At 33.8% G+C, this 7,431-nt stretch overlaps 1 long non-coding RNA gene across 2 annotated transcripts; it reads right to left on the bottom strand.

Annotated features, from left to right (window-relative positions):
- Window positions 1-1,521: 1,521 nt before the first annotated feature.
- LOC141341117 (uncharacterized) lies at window positions 1,522-5,187 on the bottom strand. Of its 2 annotated transcripts, XR_012356621.1 has the most exons (6): window positions 5,060-5,187; window positions 3,487-3,638; window positions 3,286-3,362; window positions 2,905-3,040; window positions 2,520-2,658; window positions 1,522-2,052 (listed from the first exon to the last, which is right to left on the bottom strand). It is a non-coding gene; the product is annotated as an uncharacterized lncRNA (long non-coding RNA). The 2 variants fall into 2 exon arrangements; XR_012356622.1 differs by lacking the exon at window positions 2,905-3,040.
- Between the last annotated feature and the right edge of the window lie 2,244 nt (window positions 5,188-7,431).

Below are 7,431 nucleotides of genomic sequence, written 5' to 3'. Positions count from 1 at the left end.
GTGATTTATGAGATTTGTTGTATTTTGAATCCAATTTTTCTTTGTAAAAGGCAAAAAGTTGATTATAGAGATTTCAAAGTTAAGGATTCATTAGTCTGAATATACATTGAACCAAACACTATCATAACAACTTAGTTGATAATTCAATATAGTTTATTTTTGACAAAACATCCCGTGTTTCAGAAGTGACCACATCACATTACAGAACTTTAACTTGCATGCATCTAAAATCTTGATTATTTCCCCAAAATAACAGATTATGTCACTTTTTCATCATCGTTTCGCTCGTGACTTTTACATACTTTTGACAATTTTATATACTTTTGGGCCCAGCTCAAAGATGCTAATCAGTAGGAAAGGAAAGGAAAGGAAAGGAAAGGAGGTGACGTAAGGCCAAGTATGGTGACCCTTACTCGGAATTTGTGCTCTGCATTTAACCTATGTGCACACACACCCAGGGCAGTGGGCAGCCATAGCGGCGCCCGGGGAGCAGTTGGGGGTTCGGTGCTCAAGGGACTCACCTCAGTCGTGGTATTGAGGGTGGAGAGAGTGCTGTATATTCACTCCCCCACCTAAAATCCCTGCCGGACCTGAGACTCGAACCCGCAACCTCTGGGTTACAAGTCTGACTCTCTAACCATTAGGCCACGGCTGCCCCCCTACAGTACAGTACAGTACAGTACAGTACAGTACAGTACATGGTTAAAATCATAGTTCTGAACAGCTTTACACATAACTACATTTTATGGAATAACACCCAAAAAAACAAATATGTCACATCTGAAACTCACCAAATGTTTCAGTTTTGACTGAGCTATAGGTTCAATAGTATCTAAAATTGTCACTACCGAAACAATACTAATCAGCACATGGTTAACTAACACAGTTCTGAACAGTTGCACACACATAACTACATTTTATGGAATAACGTCCAAAAAAACCAAAGATGTCACAACTGAAACTAGGTTCAAAAGCATCTAAAATTGTCACTACCGAAACAAAGATGCTAATCAACACATGGTTAGCTAGGACAGTTCTAAATCGTTGTATTAACATAAAAACTATATTTTATGTAATGACAATAATTCATGTAATTTTTATCAATGTGCTTAGAAAAAATTAACAAAGAGACAAAACAAAGGCACTGATATATATATATATATATATATATATATATATATATTTAAGATCAGTCAGTGCAAGTTTCTTTCAGTTGAAACAGCTCAGACTTCAATTTTACCCTAGGACTAGGCTTAAGGCTTGTCTGTGAAACCAGGGGTAAATATGGAAAAACACCCCCCCAAAAAAGGGTGCTTAGTTGCAGAAAATATGTTTGGTAGTGACGTTCCACACAGATAGTGAAGTTTTTCATACTTCTGAACAAAACACTGGGGCCCCATTGATGACGGGGATGTAGTTAAAAAAAGAAAAAAAAAAATCATTCTCAGCCAATTGACTAAAACATAGTTTTTTTTTGTTTTTGTTTTTTTTACAGTTTCATGATTTACAAAGAAAAAAAACTTTATTTTTGTATCAGCTTATTTGAAACTGAAAACTTCTGGAAGGTTGTCTTTACAGTCACTTGATAAAAATCCTTACCATAACATATGAAAGTGAACCCAAACTTAACAGTGTGTAAACAAGCTGTAATTACCAAGATGCAGGCAAAGTCAATTATTCTAAATGTTTTCATTACATTAAGCAAGCATTAAACAATAAGATACAATTGCAGTACTCTTTGTTTGCATGTTATCATCAAATCTTTATTATGAAAATGGAAGACATTACAGTGTAAATCATAAGACAATAATATTAGCCAACATCATGTGTACTAAAATGATACATTTACATCTCTGTTCATCTGGGCTTTCTCTCCGAGCCCTATCTGAAGTGTGAAAGCCATGTGTGGTAGGTACTGTAGGTGTGAAATTCTTATTCTCTCACCACCTTCATACATTTTTTTTCAGCCTTTTTGGCCCTCCACTGTTATTTTTCATCGGCTCAGGCTGATCCAGCACGCCATCTGGATTTATGGTTTTGCCTGTGGAAAAACTGGCAGAAGAAAAGAAAATCAAAAATAGAGCCCCGAGACCTTAAACAACAAAAACCAGCATCGACAAGATGTGCTCAGCTAATACATGCAATAATGTTGTTTCACGGGTCGTGACCTCAGAGATTTGTAGTCATCATAGCACATCTTTACTAGGGATGCACCAAAATGAAAATTCTTGGTTGAAGCTGAACAAAATTACACACTGGGCTGAAGGCCCATTACCAAATACGGTTTTTCGTGCCGACATGTTTGCTGCACTAGTGCGCACCTCTATTTGATTGCGTCATTGTTCGGTATATTTTAAACACCGTAAGCGCTTTTTTTTTGCTATTTTCTGCCAAGTAATTTTGGTTGCTAAATGTTCGGTGCATCCCTAATCTTCACTGTTAACGTCTTAACATTCTTTTAGACCATGTTGCTAAACCATTTGCACTAAAGGTGCATTTAAGATTTAAATTTTTTTTACCTCAATCCTTTGCGGTTATATTTTGATTGCATGCCATTCAAAGTTTCTCTTCATCGTGGATTAACAGCTGCAAACCTAAGAAAGACAGAAAAAAAAAAAAAAAAAAAATCCAGCATGCCATCTGGATTTATAGTTTTGCCTGTGGAAAGAATGGCAAAAGAAAAGAAATCAAAAATAGAGCCCTGAGACCTTAAAGCACACAAACCAGAATCGACAAGATGTGCTCAGCTAATACATGCAATTATGTAGTTTCAGTGGTCGAGACCTCAGCAATTCAAAGTCATCATTGCACATCTTTACTGTGTTAACGTCTTGACATTCACTTTAGACCATGTTGCTAAACCATTTGCACTAAAGGTGCATTTAAGATTTAAATTTTTTTTACCTCAATCCTTTGCGGTTATATTTTGATTGCATGCCATTCAAAGTTTCTCTTCATCGTGGATTAACAGCTGCAAACCTAAGAAAGACAGAAAAAAAAAAAAACAAATCCAGCATGCCATCTGGATTTATAGTTTTGCCTGTGGAAAGAATGGCAAAAGAAAAGAAATCAAAAATAGAGCCCTGAGACCTTAAAGCACACAAACCAGAATCGACAAGATGTGCTCAGCTAATACATGCAATTATGTAGTTTCAGTGGTCGAGACCTCAGCAATTCAAAGTCATCATTGCACATCTTTACTGTGTTAACGTCTTGACATTCACTTTAGACCATGTTGCTAAACCATTTGCACTAAAGGTGCATTTAAGATTTAAAGCGTTGTACCTAACAATCCTTTGCGGCGTTATTTTGTTTGCATGCCATTCAAAGTTTCTCTTCATCTTGGATTAACAGCTGCAAACCTAAGAGAGAGAAGAAAGAAAACAGCATTGAGCTCATTCACCATCATTTAAGCCATGCAGGCATAATATCAGTTATAATGCATATTTATGAGGCAGAAGGGCTCTTGACATAGTGAGCACTTACTCGTATGCTAATGCAGTACCTGATGGACAGGTAACAGCCACCTCCTGCATGTTAAATGCATTTTCATTTAATAGGCACCTTCACTGTGCTCTCAGCTGATGCACAGGTCATGGTGAGAACAAGCAGCCCCTATCCCGTGTCCTGCAGCCAGTCTATGAGAAAGAGGGAAGTGTCAATCAGTCATCTCATTACTTCAGTCATTTCCCATGATTTAGTCAAATGAATGTATAAGGGTCAGAGAAGTGACACTTTTTGGGTTAGGATCAATCGAGTTCATTGAAGATAAGTTATGAAGCCGTTTTAGGTGACAACTTAAACTAAAAATTTTAGATCTACATGAATGCGTGGCAAAATCATTAGGGTTATTATATGCATTCTTACTAACATAAGAACTATTGCTGATAATTGTGAACCAATAATTTAAATTTTAAAGTCTCTTCTGCTAACCAAGCCTGCATTTATTTGATCTAAAGTACAGCAAAAACAGTACAAGATCAACTTTGAAATTTTTTACCATTTAAAATAACTCATATTTGAATGCATTTTGAAATGTAACTGATTTCAAAGCAAAATTTCAAGCATCATTACTCAGTCACATGATCCTTCAGAAATCATTCTAATATTGGGATTCGCTGCTCAAACATGTAATTATTTGTAAACGGCACAGTAGAATTTGTTTCAGGTTTCTTTGATGAATAGAAAGTTCAGAAAAAGTATTTATCTGAAATAGAAATCCTTTGTAACATTATAAATGTCTTTATCACTTTATCAATTTAAAGCATACTTGCTAAACAAAAGTATTAATTTCCCGCCAAACATTATACTGAAAGTTCTTGAATGGTATAGTATTGTATAATAATACAAAATGTATTACAAAAATTTCAGATAAATACTCATCTTTGGGTTTTTCTATTCATCAAAGAATCCTGAAAAAAGTAGCACCGAACAGTTTTAAATATTGATAAAAAAAAAAAAAAAAAAAAAACGTTTGTTGAACAGCAAATCAGCATATTAGACCGATTTCTGAAGACTGGAGTAATGATATTGAAAATGTAGCTTTGAAATCAGAAATATTACACTTTAAAAAATTCAAATAGAAAAGTTATTTAAAAATTGTGCCTTTTTTTGTACTTCGGGTTAAATAAATGCAGGCTTTGTAAGCAGAAGAGACTTTAAAAAACATCATCGAAAACTTTTGACTGTTAGTGTATTTACATACAAAGAAAAATGCTTTAAACATTTTTAAAGTGTGCATGCATGCATTAATTTGCAAATAAGTTGATGGATTGAGTAACTTTCATTTCTAAAAACTAAAAAACAGGTACAGAAAGCCTCTCCCTGCAGCAGGGGGATAAAAATAGCCCCATACTTATTCAAATAAGAACTGTCTGTAACAATTTTATATATAATTCTAAGTTGTTTATGATAGTCAATAATCTACAAGGCATGGAGGAGAGCACGTGTTTAGGCCAACGCACAGCCCTGCACAGCATGGCCCGCCAAACCAGCTAACATGCTGCAAAACAACTCAATACCTATATTCATACAAGACTCTTATTAAACGTCAAATTACCTGATATGCTGTCTTGGTAAGTCATGGTAGCGAACTGTAATTGGGTCATTGATATATTAGGAGTTGAGCCTCAAGACCTCCAGCTGCCTCTGCTGCTGCTTCTTGGAGAAAGGGGGAATGAATTCTTGCTTCTGGGGTTTAAAAGCGGCAGGAAATGCATCACTCGCTTCTCTCCGCCCATCGACCGGACATGTGCGCCCTCTACAGGAGACCACTCACACATACGGTTTGTTATTCTACTTTAAACTTGCAACAAAAATACAACAAAACCATTTAATTAGTTGCAAATTTAAGTTGCTGTTAGCGAATTGAGTTGTTACAGTGTTCTTTCTGTAAATATGTACATTGCCGTTCAAAAGTTTGGGATCATAAAGATTTTTAATATAATTTTTATATGATCAAAATACAGAGAAAACTGTTATTTTTTCGAAAGATTATTGCAATTTAAAATAAGTTTATTATTTTAATATGCTTTAAAATATAATTTATTCCTGTGAAGCAAAGTTTAAGTTTTCAGCATCATTATTCCAGTCTTCAGTGTCACATCCTTCAGAAATCATTCTAATATGCTGATTTATTAATTATTATCAATGTTGGAAACAGTGCTGCTTAATATGTTTTGGGACCAGTGATACTTTTTCAGAATGCTTTGATGAATTAAAAGTTAAACAAATTCAAAATATAAATTTAGTTTAACAATATACATGACCATTAAGAAGTTTAGGGTCAGTACATTATTTATTTATTTATTTATTTATTAAGAAATTTTATTCAGCAAGGATGTGTTACATGAATAAAAGGTGATAGTAAAGACTTACTGGCCTGGTTTCACAGACAGGACTTAGACTAAGCCAGAGTTAGGCCATAGTTCAATTAGGACATTTAAGTAATTTTTATAAACATAACTTAAGAAAAACTGATGTGCATCTTGAGACAAAACAAAAACACCAACATATTTTAAGACCAATCAGTGCAAGCTTCTTTCAGTTGAAACAGCTCAGACTTACATTTTAGTCTGGGACTAGGCTTAAACCTTGTCTGTGAAACTGAGGGATATTGTTAAAAAATATATTTCTATTTTGAATAAATGCTGTTCTTTTCAACTTTTTATTCATTAAAAAAAGAATAAAAGAACTGTTTCCATCACTGAACATAAATCAGTATATTAGAATAATTTCTGAAGGATCATATGACACTGAAGACTGAAGTAATGGCTGATAAATATTCAACGCTGCATCACGGAAATAAATTATATATATATATATATATAAAAGAAACCCAATATAAAAAATTGCAACAATATTTCACAATATCACAGTTTTTTTTTTTTTTTTTGATCAAATAAATACAGCTTTGGGGCCAGTTGTTTAAAAGTAATCTGACTGGGTTTGGCCATCAGATTGGATCAAATTTTGAAAATGGGTTCAAAAGGGGAAAAAAAAGATCACAAAATCCGATCTTGGTTTTGATCTGGATCTGAAGAAAACGGTGGATTTCAACTTCCACAAAAAAAATATTTTTTAATTAATTTATTAATTTTTATAATAAATTAATAAATAATTATATTATTTTTTTACATGCTATATTCCCAATTCCCAAACAGCTGTCAATATTAAACATATAAATAAATATGCATAAATATTTACATGTACATAAATATTTAATTTTTTTATTGTCATTGTAGTTTTTTTTTTTTAACTACACATTTTATAATGTAAATTCATTCTATTATCAAAAAAGCCATGCAGAAAGTCAATGACCTCACATCGCCACACTTTGTCTCAAAGCAGTATAGTACAGTTCTTATAGTAATACACCAGAGATAATTTAATCACATGACACATGACTTTTGATAAATGCAATTGGAGTTCAAACAAATATGATATAAAAAAAAGGTGGGGTTATTTTCTCCCAAGTACTCCTCGCTGCAGACTGTAGCGCGGTGACGTCAGGTACCTACGTCAGGTATGTGTTTACCGCGCATGCGCAAAGTGACGTATGGTATGCCTGTGTAATTTGCATTGCGTGGTGACGTTAGGCGTTTTCGCGTCGTTTGTGACGTAACGCGTCATTAAAACGCATGCGCATACTTAACATAATACTCTTATAAAATGTAAAAGTATTAAAAAAAGCTAAGGTGAAAAAAAAGAAGGGGAAAAAACAGTAATATGTAGTACAGCACAAATCCATGATTTTAACCATGTCTGAGGTAAAATTATATGGAATTACAGAGTTTATTCTGTAATATTTGTGTAGTATTATATACAAGGTATTAACATTGTTGCACTTTATTTCACTGTGTATATTGTAACATTACTCTGCACCTTATATGTTTCTTATTTTAACGTTTCCTCTGTCATGATTCTTGTTTA

Source organism: Garra rufa, chromosome 8 (genome assembly GCF_049309525.1).
Source record: "Garra rufa chromosome 8, GarRuf1.0, whole genome shotgun sequence".
In the NCBI taxonomy this organism is placed as follows: Eukaryota; Metazoa; Chordata; class Actinopteri; order Cypriniformes; family Cyprinidae; genus Garra; species Garra rufa.
The sequence above is the reverse complement of the archived record's forward strand: the minus strand, read 5'-3'. Positions and strand labels throughout refer to the sequence as shown.